Below are 17,587 nucleotides of genomic sequence, written 5' to 3' on the forward strand. Positions count from 1 at the left end.
TGGGATTTGGTGCTCTGGCTGGCCAGATCTTTAGGGATCATGGCATCCCCTCTTTTCATTTCACAGATGCAGGAATGGAAGACTAGAGAAGAGCGACTTGCTCAAGGTCACACAGCATTGGTAGGCCCAGGTCAGACTCAAGCAGTACGGTGTGGCTGTCCCTTGGCCTGCAGCTTCCTCCCAAGCAGGGGTGTGTCTGCCTCACTGATGTATTCCCGGCCACTTGCTCCAGGCCTGGTGCACAGTAGGCATTTAATATGCACTAGAGAAATCCATCGGAAACCCCCTGAAGATACAGAGAGCAAATCAATGGAAGTTAGGAATAAAGTAGCGTTTGCCCAAGTGTGACGTTGGAATATCATCCCACAGGCTGTTAATAGATATTCCATGAAAAAAGAAAGGGCTCCACGAGGAAATAAGTCTGTGAAACACTGGACTGAATGAGTGGAACTGGATTCTTTACATTAGAACTTCTGAGGATTCTTAATAGGCTCAGTGCAGTGAGTCCTCCAAGAGGAGCATATAGGATATAGGATTCCTCAAGCTTGTTTGACCATACCATTCTTTTTATTGAGCGGGATTTTTGAAGGATTAGTGTTCAGAGAAAACTTCTTTGGGAAATGCCAGGGTGGTCAGGGAAGGCTTCCTGAAGGAGGAGGCACCTTAGCTAGGTTCACAGATAGGAGGATTGGGAGAATCAGATGAGAGTAAAGAAGGTATCCCAAACGCACCACAGGAGAAAGCATTCAATTTTATAGCACATATTAGTGGGAAGACTTATATAGGTCAGGACTCTCTTGGATAGATACAAACACCAGAAGTGCAATTCAGACTGACTTAGGCAAAAAGAGGAATTTATTGGCCCATGTAACTGATTTCAGGCATGGCTGGATCCAGGTGCTTAAACTATGCCCTCACGGATAAGTGTTGGCTTTGTTCTTAAGCAGGCTTTCTTCCCAGGTGCCCCTCCAGCGCCGCCCCCCTGCTGACCCCAGCCCCCTGGCATTTCCAGGCTCCCATGCTGCCAGCTAGCAACCCCAGCAGAAAGTGCCATGCTTTTGCACAACTTTCAACCAAAGCCACAGGATGGACGCTCATTGGCTCAGTGTGGGTCATGCGATACCAATTACTGCAGCCTAGGGGATTTGGTGCTTTGATTGGCCAGTGTCTTAGGCATCACTGCATCCCATCCTCTCATTTGACGGAGAAATTGAAGCCCAGAGGGGAAGAGAGACTTGCTCAAGGTCACATGGCAAGTGAGTGGCAGAATGAAGACAGGACCTTTCAGTTCAGGGCTCTTTTTGCTGCAGCTGGTGCCTGGGGGCCAGTTAGACCAGCGTGGGCAGAGCAGGACAGCCTCTGGTGTCTTTGTATTGGGAGCTGGGGCAGAGCTCTGCCTGGAGGCACCCTGATGGAGAAGAGGCTGAGAAGGATGAGAGTTCCATGACCTTGAAGGACAGGCCGCAGGAACAGCCCCTCTAACTGAGTTGGCTCTGAACACTTACGGGGTTGGTTGTGGTTGGGGAAAACAAGGGGTGCAGACCAGAGGCAGGGAGGGGAATAGCTCCCGGGCCGTGGGAGATGGGCGTGGCAGGGGTGTATGCAAGGGAAGATCCGCGAAGTGGGGGTCGGTCTGAGGTCTGGGGTGTCTAGCCAGTTCTTTCTTCTCCCTGAGTTTCTACATCAAAGCCGTCTCTAGACCTCTTGATTCTACTTTCTGTCTTGAAACAATGCCCTCCTCTGTGGTTCAGCTGACCGCACCCTAATCTGAGTCACCATCATCTCATACCTGGTTGCTGGCAACAGTCTTTTTTTTTTTTTTTTTGAGACAGAGTCTCACTCTTTTCCCCGGGCTACAGTGAGTGCCATGGCGTCAGCCTAGCTCACAGCAACCTCAAACTCCTGGGCTCAAGCGATCCTTCTGCCTCAGCCTCCCGAGTAGCTGGGACTACAGGCATGCGCCACCATGCCCGGCTAATTATTTTTTTTCTATATATTTTTAGTTGTCTGATTAATTTCTTTCTATTTTTAGTAGAGACGGGGTCTCGCTCTTGCTCAGGCTGGTCTCGAACTCCTGAGCTCAAACAATCCGCCCGCCTCGGCCTCCCAGAGTGCTAGGATTACAGGCGTGAGCCACCGCGCCCGGCCTGTTCTTGCCTTCTAATCCCGGTCTCAATCCATTCTCTACGTAGAAGTCTGGGTGCTCTTTTAAAAACTCAAATCAGTTGTCCTTGCTAAACATTTCAGTAACTCTCCATTGTCCTCAAGATAAAATCCAAACAGTAGCCCCTCAGCATCTCTCCTGCCTCTTCGTGGGGCATTCTTCCGCATGACAGGCACGTGAGTTTCTCCTTTCAGCTCCCTGGACAAGCCACCTCTGAGCCTTTGCACATGCTGTTCCATCTAGCTAGAACTCTTCTTTTCCTTCTTCACCTCAATCACCTAAATCCTCATGTTCCCTCAGATTTCAGCTCAGTGTCCCTTCCTCTCCTTTAAGAAATTTTTTCGAGTGCCTTCCTTGAGACTGGACTGGGTCCACTTGCTACCAGCCCCCCATAGCTGGGAGGTAAGAACACGAGGAAGTTGAGGATTGGAGAAGGGACTCTTCCAAGGTCACATAGCTAGTAAACGGCAGAGCTAGATTAAATGCAGCTCAACAAATATGCATGGGGCACTTTTTATGGGCCAGGGACATACCAGGCCCTGTGGTTACACCAACAAATCACATCAGGTCCCCTGCCCGAGGGGAGCTCTCAGATCTGAAATCAGAAATTTCACATTTATTGTGGAAGAAACCTCTAAGGGTCTGGGGACAGGGCTGAGACCCCGGATTTAATCTCAGGAAAGCAAGGAAAGCTCTAGGAGGGAGTGATGTCTGAGCTGAGACTTGGTAGAATGATGTCCAAGCACACGTGTGATTCATTTACAGAATGAATGAATGAATGAATGAATACGCACGCCTGCGTCTTTGGGGATATAGACGTCAGGGATATGTGCATGCGTGTAAGCAGGCATTTGAGTGAATCGATATCCATTCGGGTGCATGTGAGCATGGCACTGCATGCAAAAATACGCTGTGTGTATCGATACACATATAAACGGTACATTTATGGGAGCATATGTATGAGTACAACGATGGATTTACATCGTATGTACAGGCATATAGAGGTAATGGAACCAGACTGCCTGTTTGGATCTTGCCTCTGTCACTTCTATGTGCTGAGCAAGTTTAGCCTCTTGGTCAGTCTCTTCGTCAATAAAATGGGGAAAATGGTAGTATCTCCCTGTCTTAGGTAGGGTTGCTTAGAAGCAGAGCCTGAGCCAGGCATTCTTACACGAATGATTTCCTGTGGGAGAAAGCTCTAAGTTTCTAATGCAGTCTCAGCCTGATCCTGTGGGGAGCTTTGGAGCAGGAGTAGCCCTGCAGACTTGGCTCACCTTGAAGGAAGGAGGCCAGCCCCTTCTAGCCAGTCATTGGCAGTGTCCTGTTACCTCTCACCAGGAGGAGGAGGTCGCTCCCAGGCATTTCCTGCCTAGGCAGCTTGGGCTGACTGAGGGCAACACTCCAGAGCAGGGGCCCATGTATCCCTTAGCAGAGACTTAGCATCAGCTAAGGGGTGCCCCAAGGCCTTTATTAGGTCATGCCCCTGCTGCCCTTGCTTCTCAAATGAGGTCCTGGGGACAATGGCATCCGTCTCCCTGGGAGCCTGTTAGAAATGCAGAGTCCCAGGCCCTCCCCCAGACCTAATGATTCAGACCCTGCATTTTAACAAGATCCCTAGGTCTGGGTGTCTCGATGTTTGAGAAGCCCTGAATTAAACCACTCACGAGATCGTGAGATTGAGGTATATAAAGCACTTAGAAGAGCCTCTGGCCCACAGTGAGTGCTGCTATTATTATTTGCACTGAGGAGTGTTGTGCATGTTTGCTTACCCAGTTACTTAATATGCACAAATAAATAAATGCAAACCAGCTATAAAATTTGTAGGATTCAGTATAAAATGAAAAGGTGGGCTGCTTGTTCAAAAATTAGACAGCAGAGCCTTCAGCCAAGCCCGGGCCCTTCTGAGCTCGAGGTCCCATGTGACTGCACAGGCTGCAGCTGCAAAGCCAGCACTGGGTGCAGATACTGGGTGTACATACATGTTTTTGAGGCCCTGGTGACCACAGGGTCCTTTCTGTGGTGATTTGGCCCATCCTTCTGGTTTTACAGGTGAGAAACCCTGGTGAAGGGCATCAGACTCAAGCCTCCCATCTCTGGGGTTCAATCCCTGCCCCACTCGGACATACTCCCTCCCTGGCACAGGGCTTGGGTTCTTGCAGGCCTGGCCTTGGTGCGGACTTTGGGGAATCATTGAGAACCTGCAGCCGAGAAATGTTCTCTCGCATTTGCACATTGCAAAGAGACATCTGAGCATGTTCCCCCATGAATCGTGGTATCCATTCCCAGGGAGCTCTAACTGCTCAGGAGAAGGGGTGTGAAATTTAATTTGCACTAATTATCCCGAAGTGAGAGGAGCGGGAAATGAGCTGGCTCTGCACATTCGGCCTCTTCCAGCGGCTCCCGTTCCCCAGGTTGCAGTTTATTTATGTGCAAGGGGTGGGGGTGGGGTGGGGGTGCTGTTACTATAGCAACTTCAGCTGCTGGGATTTTTGGGGTGGCTGGGTGGGGAGGCTGGCTGGGTGAGGAGGGAGTGAGTGAAGACTGGGGCAGAGCTGGGCTGTGTGTCCCTGTGATTGTGGGGGGCATCTGGGAGCCCCGCTCTCTCTGATGGGGGGAGGAGGGCAGGGTGGGGCAGGAGAGGGAAATTCCTACCCAGCCGTTTCATCGGCGAGAGGCCTTTGCCCAGCGCAGGTGGGCAGCTCCAGGAGACAGACCGTCCTGGTCTGGAGGGAGAGAATGTCTTCCCTTGTCTCAGCGACTCCCTGGGGCAGGGGCCCCCCAGGGCCTAGGCGCAGCTGGAGGGCAGAAACCCAGAGTGGCCGCTGGCACAGTGTGCACCATAGGGGGAGAAAGGACCCTAGAGCCGAGGACAAAGTGTCCTGCCTGCCTCCTCCTCTTGCTACCTCCCAGCCCCCCAGCTCCAGCCTTTTCTCTTCTCATCTCTTCTCCTTTCTCCCCTCCCCAGCCCCCTCTTCTCCCCTTCCCCTCCCCCATAGATTCTTTCCTGCCACCGCTAGAGGGCGCCGAGGCGCCACGGTCGTCTCAGATTCGTCAGCCTGAGCCGGGCTCGGCGGGGGCCGGGACGGGGAGGGGTGGGGGTGGGGTGGCCCCAGGGCACCCGGGTCCTCCGACGGCTGGGCTGACTTAGCCTGTCTGGAGCTTGGGGCAGGTCTGGGCTGCCCCTAAGGGCTGAGGATGGCGCAGTGACTTCCCCCCAATAACCTTAAGGGGAAGGGGCTTTAGAGGGGGAGGGACCTGAGAGGAAGGAGCCTGAATTTGCGTCCCTACCCTCTCACTTCCTCCGGGTGCGACCTGGGACGAGTCATCTCACCTCTCCAAGCTACAGATTTCTCTTCTATGGAATATGGGCAACCAGCCTGCTTTGAGGACCGGGTGGAATAGCATACAGGGCGTTCGAACCCGAGCTTTCCTTCGCCTTAGGGGCCGAGCGGTCAGTCGGCCTAATGTGCTGGGGCTGTGCCAGGCTCTGGAGGACAACCGGGATCAAGGTGGTCGCGGGGCTGAGCATCCCGGATCTGCAGCCTAGCAGGGATGAAATTGTTGTACATCAGTGAAAGATTATTTTAAAATTAATTGTAAATTCCTAAGTAATTGTAGCTGTGCGGACTGTTGCAGAGGAGAAGTTAGGGGTGCGGTGGAGTGCAGGTCAGGGGCCGGGCTGGGTCTGATATTCAGGCTGAGGGTAAAGGGTGAATCGCTTCATTCTTTCCCACGAGGGACGCGAGAGGGAGGGGCTTCCAGGCAGAAGGAGAGGCAGGTGCAGAGCCCAGGGAGGCAGGGCAGGGTGTATACCAGGCCCCAAGGGTGTGAGATAAAGTGGGGAGCGGGCAGGGGCCGGGCTGCCTAGAGGGTACAGGAGCATCGTGCAAAATACAAGGCCCAGCTGTCTTTTTGTGACAGATGGAGGAGGCGTTTTCAAAGTGATGACAACGTTTCTGAACAGGAAAGTGGGTCTTTTCTTCTTCCCCAACAGTCTCAGAGCGTCTAAAAATAACGCAGGCATCAAGAGAACATCCCGGCAGTGCCATCACAACACCGGGCTCACACGCAGACAGGAGGACCTAAGCGGACCTGGAGGCTGAGCTGGCCTTGCCAAGCATCCAGGGGGCGGACTGAGAGTCAGGGCCCTGGGTCTCCAGCACTGGTCTGCAGCTCGAGGCCTCAGTCTACCTGTCTGTGAAATAGGGGAGAGCTGGTCCTGACCACCTCCCAGGACCCTGTGAAAACCACCCTGAACTCCCGCTAGAGGGGAGGTTTGCTGGTGCCGAAGTCAAGGTTGTGGGCTTCATCTGTAGCTGGTCTCTCTGCATCCACTGGCAGGGAGACAAAGGTTTTATTGGGCCCCTGCTGGGGGTGGGGGTGAGCCGGAGTAGGGGTTCAGAAGTGGAAGTTGTGTTTCCAGCATCAGGGAGCTGTAGCCAGAGAGACAAGACTGACGCACGAGATAATTATGAATGTCACATTAAAAAGAAAAACCTGTCCGTAGGTCTCCCTCCGTCCCTCCTCATCTCTAACGACCCATATCAACATTTGCAGGTGCTCACTCTGCTCTGGGCACCGTGTAAAGGACTCTGCCAGCATCAACTCCCTTATTCCTTGCCACGCCTCTGAGAGGTGGGTATTCTTGTCCCTATTTTACAGATGAGGGAATTGAGATTCAGAAAAGTGACTTTTGCAAGGTCATGTAGCAACTAAATGCTAGACCCAGAATTAGACCCCAAATCTGTCTGAGTCTGAACCCGGCCTCCTAACTGCTAATGTTATAGGTGGCACTACTGCCTTTCGCAGTTGCTATCCAGGTAATAATTGGGTGGTAGCTGTGTGTCGTGGAGAGAGGGAGGGGGCATGGGAAGGGAGGGATTCTGAGATTCTTTTAAAATATAAAGATTGGGTAAAGTGGGGACCATCAGCCACTCTTGAGTGCTAATTCATAGCTTTCCTGGTGCTGCACTTGGGTGTAGGAGGAGAAAGTACAAAGGTAGTGTGTGTAACTAATAAAGGGGCAGAGGGTGTCGTGTCGGGGGTGTTGCTGTGGGCGGCAGGAGGGCACGGGCACTAACTACAGGTGAGGGAGCGGGCAGGGAAGGCGTCACTTGGAACGCTTTGGTTGGAGAGCTGGCTTGGCTACCAGCTCACTGGCTGTGTGACCCCGAGCAAGTCCTTCCTCTTTGAGGTTTTCATCTGCCACCTGTGCGACATGAATAATGGACTACATGATTGTTGAGGTCTCTTCCGGATTAAAAAGTCGCTGCTGACTCTTTCACCTGGGGTTTGATGTAGGGTGGCCATAACTGGCATCAGAGGCCCAAGGATAGTTCTGAAGTTCAGTTCTACATCTGGGTGGCCCCAAAGAGACGAGCGGTGATGGACGGAACCATCTAGCAACTAGGTTGTTGGCAGCTTTGAGGGGCGGGCCCAGCCTGTTTGGAGCCACGCCTGCAGCTCCGGGGCTGAAGCCTGTGGAGTCATTTCCCTGAGTTAGAGCCTTCATTGTCTCGTGATTGATTTGGGCTTCTCACCAGGACACAGCCTGGAGTCAGCTGAGCTCAAACATGGCTGCTGTTGCCCAGAGAAGAAGGGGTTCCCCTATCTCAAACCCCTTCCCTGCCTCCTCCTCTGCATCGGAAAGCTCTGTAGGGAGTAGAGCTTGGGACTGGGAGACAGCCAGGCTTGGGATCTCAGCCTGGCTCTTTTTAGCTCTGTGGCCTCAGACAAATTGCTAAACCTCCCTGAGCCTCAGTTTCCTCATCTGTAACGTGGGTATCAACCCACCTGCCTCTCAGCATCCTTGAGGGGATTACAAGAGGAAATCTGTAGAGGTGCCTGGTACACAGTAGGTGTTCAATGAATGCCAGTGGCTTCTGGGTCAGCGCCACCCCTGACGGTTGGCAGTTTCTCCAGCAGTGGACCTGTTCCTTTTAGAGCATTGCACGCTTTCTGGAAAATTCTCCCTTAAGACAGAGGCCCAGATCTGCACGGCCGTGGGCAGGACTAGCAAGATCCTTGGAATAACCCCACATGCCCACCTGTTTCCTCTCTTTGGGGCCAGACCCCGGCCCTTGGCTGATCGCATAAGCTTTCAATTCTGCAAGAACAAATCTAAGCTATCTCCCTACAGCCTCCCTTTCTCCTCCAAGGTCTGCAGTGGGTGGTTTGGGCCACAAGACTAGAGGTTTTATTTAGAAATTCAAAAAGTTTCAATTTTTATCAAAAAGTTATACACGCACATGGTTCAAAGAATTAAACAGTTCTACAAGCTTTTTGTAAGAATCAACTCACTCCGATTTCGCCCACCCTAGAGAGGAAACCACTTTGATTTCTTTTAGCTGATTATTCTGATATTTATATTCATGTTTCTAAATAGCATACTTGTATTAGTACTTGAATTTTTATTTTTTTTGCTAGCTAGTTGACCTTTTTTGGTAACAGCTTTATTGGGATATAATTCACATCCCACGCAGCTTGTCCATTTAAAGTGTATAATTCAGTGGTTGTTAGTATATCCACAGAGTTATGCAACTCGCCACATGAATTTTAGAGCATTTTCATCACCTCAGAAAGAAACCCTGGACCCTTTAGCTGTCATCCCCCCATTGCCCCATTGTCCCCAGCCCTGAGAAACTGCTAATCTACTTTCTGTCTCTAGACAGATTTGTCTATTCTGGACATTTCATGTAAGCGGATCATCCAGTATGTGATCTTTTGTAACTGGCTTCTTTCATTTAGCATAATTGTGTTCAAGGTTTACCCATGTTGTAGCACATATCAGTTCTTCATTCCTTTTTATGGCCAAGTAATATTTCGCTGGATGGATAAACCACAGTTTGTTTCCCCATTCATCAGTTGATGGGCATTTGGGTTGCATCCATCTTTTGGCTACTATGAATAATGCTGTTATGAACATCTGTGTACAAGTTTTTGTGTGAGCATACGTTTTCATTTCTTCTGGGTATATTACACCTAGGAGTGGAATTGGGTAGGGTAACTTTGCGTTTAACCTTTTGAAGAACTGCTAGACCGTTTCCCACAGTGGCTGCACCATTTTACATTCCCATCAGCAATACATGAGGATTTCTCCGCATCCTTGCAAACACTTGTTATTCTCTAACTCTTTGATTATAGCCATACTCGTGAGTGTGAAAGGATATCTCTCATGGTGGTTTTGATTTGATGGCTAATGATGTTGATTATAGTTTCATATATTTTTGGCCATTTGTATATCTTCTTTGGAGAAATGTCTATTCAAATTCTTTGCCCATTTTTCATTTGGCTTATTTCACTGTTTATTATTGAGTTATAAGAGTTTCTTCCATATACAAGTCCCCTATCAGACATATGATTTGCAAACATTTTCTCCTGTTCTGTGGGTTTTCTTTTCACTTTCTTGATAGTGTCTTTTAAAGCACAAACGTTTTTAATTTTGATGAAGTCCAATATATCTGCTTTTTCTTTTGTTGTGTGTGGTTTTGGTGTCACATATGAGAAATCCATGGTCAAATCCAAGGTCATGAAGATTTAACCCTATGTTTTCTTCTAAGAGTTTTATAGTTTTGGCTCTTACATTTAGATTTTTGATCCATCTTGAGTTAATTTTTTGTGTAGGGATGAGGTAAGGGTCAAACTTCATTCTTTTACATGTGGCTATCCAGTTGCCCCAGCATCATTGTGTTGATGACATTGTTCTTTTTCCATTGCATGGTCTTGGTATCCTTGTTGAAAATCAATTGACCATAGTATGGCTTTATTTCTGGACTCTCAATTCTGTTCCATTGATCTATATGTCTGTCCTTATGCCAGTAACATATTGTTTTGATTACTGTAACTTTGTAGTAAGTTTTGAAATTGGAAAGTATAATTACTCTAATTTTGTTCTTTTTCAAGATAGTTTTGACTAATTGGGGGCCCCTTGAGATTACATATGAATTTTAGGATTGGCATTTCCATTTCTGCAAAAAAAAATGTCATTGGGATTTTGATAGGCATTGCATTGAGTCTCTAGGTCGGTATGGGGAATATGTCCATCTTAACAATATTAAGTCTGATGATCCATGAATATATGATGTCTTTAGGTTTATTTAGGTCTTAACCTAATTTTTTCAACAACATTTTGTACTTTCCAGAGTATAATTTTGCACTTATTTGGTTAAATTTCTTTCTAAATATTTTATTCTTTTTGATGCCAATGTAAGTGGAACTGTTTTCGTAATTTCATTTCATATCTTTTATTGCAAATATAAAAACACAATTTTTATTTTTATTTTTTTCCCTGAATACATTCTGCACAGAAAAAATACAATTTTTTATATTGATATTTTTCCTTTAACCTTGCTGAACTTGTTCGTTAGTTCCAATAGTTTTTAGGGTATCCCTTAGGATTTTCTATGTATATGATCATGTAATCTGTAAATAGAGGTATTTTACTTCTTTCTTTTTTATTCTTGCCTTATTTCCCTGGCTAGAACCTCCAGTACAATGTTAAATCAAAGGGATGAGAGTGGATATTCTTGTCCTGTCCTTGATCTTAGGGGAAAAGCATCCAATATTTCACCATTGAGCATGATGTCAGCTGTGGGCTTTTCTTAGATGCTTTTTATTAGGTTGAGGAAGTTTCCTTATACTCCTTTTTTTTTAGTGTTTTTAGCATGAAAGTGTGTTGGATTTTTTCAAAAGCTTTTCTGTGTTTATTGAGACAATCATGTGATTTAAAAGAATTCTATTCATATGCTGTATTAGATTAATTGATTTTAAGATGTTAAACCAACCTCATAGTCCTGGGACAAATCCCACTTGGTCATAGTGGATAATTCTTTTTATATGTTGCTGGGTTTTATATGTTTGCTAGCATTTTGTTGAGGATTTTGCATCTATAGTCACAAGAGATATTGGTCTGTTGTTTTCTTGTGATGTCTTTGTCTGGTTTGGGTACCAGAGTAATACTGGTAATGTCTTTATTTCAACTTTCTTTTAGAAATAAAGTTTTTCTAGATATAGGATTCTTGGTTGACAGTTGTTTCCTTTAAGTATTTTGAATATGTTATCCCACTGCCTCCTGACCTCCATTGTTTCTGATGAGAAATCAGCTGTTAATCTTATTGGGTTCCCTTGTAAGTGATAATTTTTTTTCTCTTGCTGCTTTTGAGATTTTTTCCCCCTTCTCTTTGGCTTTCAGCATTTTTACTACTTTGCATTTATTCTACTTGGAGTTTTTTGAGTTTTCTAAATCTGTACATTGAAGTTTTTAAAATAGTCAAGTTGGGGAAGTTTTCCAGCATCATGTCTTTGAATTTTTTCTGCTCCTTTCTTTGTCTCCTCTCTTTCTGGCACCCCATTATGCCCATGTTGGTGCACTTCATGATGCTCCATGCTTCTCTGAGGCTCTGTTCATTTTCTTTCATTCTTTTTTTCTGTCTGTTCTTTGGATTGCTTAATCTCTGTCAATCTGTCTTCAAGTTTGCTAATTATTTCCTTTGCCAGTTCAAATCTACTGTTGAACGCTTCTAGTAAATTTTTCACTTCAGTTGTACTTTTTTGCCTACAGAATTTTTGTTTTTTAAAAAATAATTTCTATTTCTTTTTTTGTGTTCTCTGTTTGATGAGCCATTGTGATCATACCTTCCTTTACTTCCTTAAGCCCTTTTTTTAGTTCTTTCAAAATATTTATGATGGCCACTTTGAATTCTTTGTTTGTTAAATCTGACGTCTAGTCATTCTCACAGGCTGCTTCTTTTGCCTGAGTTTTTATCTTTTTTTTCAGGTGTGGGTCAAACTTTCTTTCTTGCTTCTGTGAATGTCTCATAATTTCTTTTGGAAATTGGACACTTAGTATATTGTAACAATTCTGGCCTCCTTTGCAGGTATAGTTTCTGAGGTCATTGTTTGAGACTTGTTCTGACTCCAGGAGAGTTCTTATTAGCCTCTCATTCTCTGATTCTCTCTGATTAACTAGTCAGTGGTTTAGCTTATATCTCAAATAAATCTACCAGTCTCCTCTTAATTATTTTTACCACAACCTCTATTGTTTTCAAGAGTTTCCTTAGGCTTTAACTTTCCCACTCCCTGTTGCAAATGAAGTCAGTTCTTTTGAGATGAGCTTCAGAACTCTCTGTTTCATGGTCTGTCTTTCCCTCTGGGCAGAATCTCTGAGCCAGAGCTCTGGAGCTGTGGACGGGGACAGTGGGATGCTTCTCTCTCAGTGAGACCTCTACTTTAGGAGTTGGGTACTTCGTGGAGTGGTGACTGGCTGTAACTTCTGGTCTTCTCAGCTTTCCTCTCCTGGCTTGGAACGTCTGCTTTATGAATGACCCCAGGGAAAGGCAATTGGGGTCCCAGTATTTCTCTGTTTGCCATGTCCAAGGTAGAGGTTCCATCGCATTGGTGGAGGTTGGGCAGAAGAAGGGAGCCCCATCTCTCAGCTGCTCTCACCTAGAACTTAGCATCTACATCAGTGAGCTGGGGAAGGATGAGAAATGCTGGTGTCTTGTCCTTCCTGGGTCTCCAACTGGGAGCTCGAGGGAGAGGGAGCCCTGTGTTATTGACCGCACTCATCTGGAGTGGAGTTTCCATAGTGCTGAGATGGGAGAAGGGAGGGAGGGAGAGGATCATGGTTCAAATGCCACAGGCTCTTGCTGCTTTTTGGGGATTTTTAGTAGGTTTTCCTGAATAAACATTTCTTCATTTGCTGTTATGCTCTTAGGACCATTTCCAGAGACTTTAAATGGCTGTTTTAAAATAATTTCTAGCAGTCTCACTGGGGAGCAAGTCTGCAGAGCTCCTCATGTTTCATGCCAGAAGTGGAACTCCCGCTATTTGACTTTACACTAGGGAAGATGATGATTTAGCTCTCTTTGGTCTCCTTCTCAGTCCTCACCTTGCTCTTTCCATTCTCCTATCCTCCCAATAATGCTATACTTTCTTTTCTTTCTCTGTGCAAGTTTTTGTTTTTCCCTGGAGTTACTAGTTGCCTTTTTAAGAAAGTATATATATTTTTGCTTACATTTATAACCAATTAAGCATCCCAAACTCTTGGCCAATAGTGTGAATCTCCTCTTAAGATGATTAGATGCATCAGGTTTTCTATAAAATTCATCTTCCTGAAGAAGTTTTCCAGAGCCCTCTGACCTGCTTATGGTTGGACTGGTTGCTTTCTACACCTAGTGCACAGGTGTTATCCAGGGATTTCCCTTCCCCATCAACTTGGAGGGTTCCTCTTTCTCTTTGTCATGTTGGATCTTCGGTTTCCAGTATCTCATGTCTTCCTCTTTCTTGGTCTATTCCCTTGTCTTGGTGGAGCACATCCTCCAGTACTTCCTGAGAACAGATACATGGGATGTTGATTTTTTGAGACTTTGCACATCTGAAAATGTCTCTATTCCATCCTCATCTTTAATTAGCTGTTAGGTTAGGTACAGAATTCTGGATTGGGAATTATTTTCCTGCAGAAAATTTGAAGGTTTTGCTCTGTTACCTTCTGACCTGCAGTATTGCTGCGAGGAGAGGGAAGTTGTTCTCATTGCTAATCCAATCTGGAAGCTTAGAAAATCTTCTCTTAGTTCCTACGGTAATGACATTTCACAATAATGTACCACGGTGTGGGTCTGTTTTCACTTGTCATTCTGGGCCCTCTGTGAGTCTTTGAAATCTAGAAAGCTATTGTTTGGGTCTGTGAAATTTTCCTGAATTATTTTATTGCTGATTTCCTCTCCTTTATTTTTTTCCTATTCTTTCTGAAACTCTTATTACTTGAAGATGGAATTCCTGGACAAATCCTAATTTTAAATCATTTTCTCTCCTATTTTCCACATCTGTCACTCTAGAAGAACTCAACCTTATCTTCCAACTTTTCCTTTTTAATTTCTGCCATCATATGTGCAATTTTTAAAAACTCTTTTATTTCGTTTCCTGTGTGTCTCTCTTTTTTTATTAGAATTCTATTTTAATTTCACCTGTGCATGTCTTCTGTTCTCTCTCTGATATTAAGGCAGTTTTTTCCCCCTTCCTTACTATTCTCTGTTATTGTAAGTTTGTGTTTTCTGTTTGTTTTGTTCCTTATCTTTCAGGTTACAGGCTTTCTTCTGATTTCTGGTGAACCTCAATTATCCTGCACATATTTAAAAATAGGACAGTAGGAGCTGATCCGAAGCTCTGAGTACATGGCTGGGTCTTGTGGACTTCCTTGCAGGGTAATGTGGCCAGGCTGTCTAATTGGAGAACCTCCAGTGTCTGTATCTCTGGGGTTTCTCTGGGTATTTCCTCCTGGGTCCGTCATGCTCCCCAGGGAAGGCTCCTCCCATAGTCTGTCTGGAGGGTATAAGTCTGGCTGCCAGTGTCCCAAGAGCAGAGTGGTGGGAGACGGTTGGGTCTTGGCATCCAACTTGCTCATACTCATGGAATTTCCTGATCATCAGTCAGTGCTACCCTGTGCACTGTGTCTGGTGTCCCCCAGTCTAGAGGTGTCTGTGTTGGGGCAATGACAGCTTCTTAAGCAGGCTTTCAAAGAATCCTCTTTCTTTTAGCCGTCCGTCATCCCAGCATCCAGAGGTAACTGGTGCTGCCAAATCTTGGGCCTTTGGGGAACTTTTTTCCTGGTGCATTTTCCTCAATTGTCCATTTATTTTCTGGCTCCTGAAATTTTGTTGCTGTTGTCTCCTCTCCTCTTCTCCCATTCTGTGGGCTCGTTCCTTCAAACACTTAAATCTCTCTACTATTGTTTGGCGCCCAAGGGATGCCTTTAGCAGCGCAGTGGCTGTGCACGTACAAGCTGCCATCTCTTCTTGCTGCCTTCCCCGCCCCAGCGTGGCAGCTCCTTGCTTCCGGGTGCTCGGGTCAGCCCTCTGGAGCCATCCTCGACTCTTCTCTTTCGCTTATACCCCACATTCAATCTCTCAGCCAATGTGGCAAGTGCTGCCTTCAAACTCTGTTCGGAATTCACCATCTCCCCTGCCACTGCCCGGGGCCAAGCCACCATCATGTGTCACCGGGATGCTGCACGGAACTTAGCACAGAATCCTGTTCTGTCTGTCACAGCCTGTCACTCCTTTGCCAAAAGCTCCCCTGTGGCTCCCATTTCACTCTGAATGAGAGCCCGAATCCCGAGGGAGGCCAAGACTCTGCGTGGTCCAGCGCCACGCACTTTCCCAGCCCCGGCGGCCTCCCGATCAGCCCTCCGCACACAGGCAGGCTCCGCACTGTTCCCCTTGCCTGGACCGCTCTTCCTCCAGGTATCTTTGGGCTCATGCCCTCTGTGAGGTGCCCCTGCCCTTTCTTCTAAAAGTAGATGCCCTCCTACCTGGGCCCCCTCCCACCATCTTCCGTATCTCACTTTATCTTTCTGCAGAGCAAATATAGTGATTGGACGTATTTATGCTTCCTTTTTCAGTTATTTATAGTTGATCTCTCTTTTCTAGAATGGATGGTCTTGAGGGTAGGGATTTTGGCTAATTTTTTTTTTTTTTTTTGAGAAAGAGTCTCGCTTTTGTTGCCCAGGCTAGAGTAAGTGCCGTGGTGTCAGCCTAGCTCACAGCAACCTCAAACTCCTGGGCTCAAGCGATCCTCCTGCCTCAGCCTCCCAAGTAGCTGGGACTACAGGCACGAACCACCATGCCCGGCTAATTTTTTCTATATATTTTTAGTTGTCCGATTAATTTCTTTCTATTTTTTAGTAGAGACAGAGTCTCACTCTTGCTCAGGCTAGTTTCAAACTCCTGAGCTCAAACAATTCGCCCGCCTCGGCCTCCCAGAGTGCTAGGATTACAGGCGTGAGGCACCGCGCCCGGCCCGGGATTTTGGCTTATTTTGATCTCTGCTCTGTCCTGGGCAACTAGAACAGTGCCTGGCACATAGTAGGCGCTCAACAAATGCTCATTGCCTGCATGCATGAATGAATGCTTTCTTGGCCCTAGCTCAGGCTCTGGGACTAACCTTGTTCCAGCCAGGGGTTCTAGGTCTGTAGCCCTCCCCTTTATTAATTAATCGATCCATGTATCCATCCATGCCTTATTATTGTTGTTTTGAGCATTGTATTACACAGCGGGAAAGTGGCAGGGGCGGGGTCTGGCTCAGCCTGTCTCCCTCCAGAGCCCGGCTCCCGACATGGTGCTGAAAGCAGGCCCTCCGCAAGGCCGGGGAATGAGACCAAGAGCCCGCTCCTTGACTTGGGGTAAGGAGTTAGAACAGAGCTTGCCCTCAGGCTACGCTTGCTTCTAGGTTCTCCCTGCTGGAAGGGCGGACCCTTGAGGGAGCCCCACGAGGGCCAGCTCCAGTGATGCCATCTCAGGAAAGTCCGCCAGGACGGCCCAGGGCAGAGTCCGCTGCGCGCTCTGTCAGGGTAACGTCAGGTCTCGTATAGGTGGCTGCTGCTCTCTGTCCACCCTCAACTGAGAGCTCTTCCAGGACAGGGCCTGGGTCTTTCCAGCTCAGTGTCCCGAGAGTCCACAAGGCCTGCAGCCTGGGAAGCGTCAGAGAGGCCAGTGATGCCGACCAGAGCAGCGGCTCGAACGTGGGCCTGGGTTGGAAACCAGGCCCTGCCCGGGGCCTGGGACAGTTCCTCGACACTCTGGGTCTCAACTCCCTTATCTGCAAAGTGAGGAGAAAATCAGTTGCTCTTCCCACGAGGACTCCCTGAGTGAGTGAATGCAGTCACTCTGCACGATGCTGGCCCGGGGTAGGCCGCAACGGAATGGCTGTGACTCCGTGTCCTGGCCCACGGGCTCTGCGCCCCTCCCACAGCGGGCGTCTCCACTTCTTCCTGGTGCCCTGGGCAGCTGGTTGGGTTCCTGGTCCCCCAGCCTGGTCCTCGGCCATGTAGGGATTGGCCTGTCTGCACTCAGTGTTGGGTTCCAAGCAGCCTGGCCTCGACACATTGTGTCCCTGCCTGCTGGCCAAGCTGGAGACGGCATCACTGGGGCAACTGAGGCCTGTGCGGTGCAGCCGCAGGGCAGGGGGCGTGGGAAGAGGAGTGGTGCTCAGGGTGCCGCGGGACAGAGCTGCTGCAGGAGGCAGAGGCTGGAGGGTGAGGGCAGAGGTGTCGGGGGAAGAGGAGGGCTGATCGTGGGCCTGCTCTGAGGATTTGGGGAAGTCTACTTTTTTGTTGTGTCTTTAAACAGAAAGAGTTTTTCTCTAATCGAGGTATGCCAGATTCGAATGCCAGCCTCCTTGGCAAGTTGTCAACTCCAACTAAAGTCAGGGTCCTTGCACCTTTAAGGAGGCCCTACAGGTCTTTCCTTGAAGCCTTGAGATTTGGGGCTGGGGGTCTGGAGTGGGTACCTGGGCCTAATAGACATTTCTGACATAATTTTCTCCTGTATTGCAATTCATTGTTAAATGCCAGACTTCCCTCCAAGAGGACATCAGAGTTGGAGCTCATCAACTTTGTACCCCTTTTGTGTCCAGCACAGGGCTTGCCAC

Source organism: Propithecus coquereli, unplaced genomic scaffold (genome assembly GCF_000956105.1).
Source record: "Propithecus coquereli isolate 6110/MARCELLA unplaced genomic scaffold, Pcoq_1.0 Scaffold600, whole genome shotgun sequence".
Lineage (NCBI taxonomy): Eukaryota > Metazoa > Chordata > Mammalia > Primates > Indriidae > Propithecus > Propithecus coquereli.